The following is a 435-nucleotide window of genomic DNA, read 5'->3' on the forward strand; positions in this document are numbered from 1 at the left end:
AACCGGTTGTTTCGGCGGTACCCGCCATGCCCCCGAACCTGAGTTGGCCATGTGGGTATGAAGCGATACGAGGCTGTGGCTTGGCGGGACAGTCCCCGGCCGGTGAGGGGGGGCCGCCCGGCGTGCTGGCCGCGCGCTGCGTGAGCGCACGCACTACAGCCGGCTGGTGGGGGGCGCCCAGTGGCAGGAGCGCCGGCCGACGGGCCCGGCTGGCGTCCCAGCTATGCGCCGGCGCACCCTGCGCGCGGCGCCAGGCGGCCAAAGTGGGTTCTGCCGAGCCCGGTGCGAAGCGCGGTGGACATCTGCAGTGTGCTGGTCCGATTGCGGACTGTGTGCGTTGAGGATGCGCCGCCGCCCGGCACTCGGCGTCGCGACGCCGTCTGCTGCTCGGTCGCCCCCAGCGGTTCTCGCAGGTGGTTTGTATCGCAGCTCTGC

The sequence above is a fragment of the Schistocerca gregaria genome, unplaced genomic scaffold (genome assembly GCF_023897955.1).
Source record: "Schistocerca gregaria isolate iqSchGreg1 unplaced genomic scaffold, iqSchGreg1.2 ptg000680l, whole genome shotgun sequence".
In the NCBI taxonomy this organism is placed as follows: Eukaryota; Metazoa; Arthropoda; class Insecta; order Orthoptera; family Acrididae; genus Schistocerca; species Schistocerca gregaria.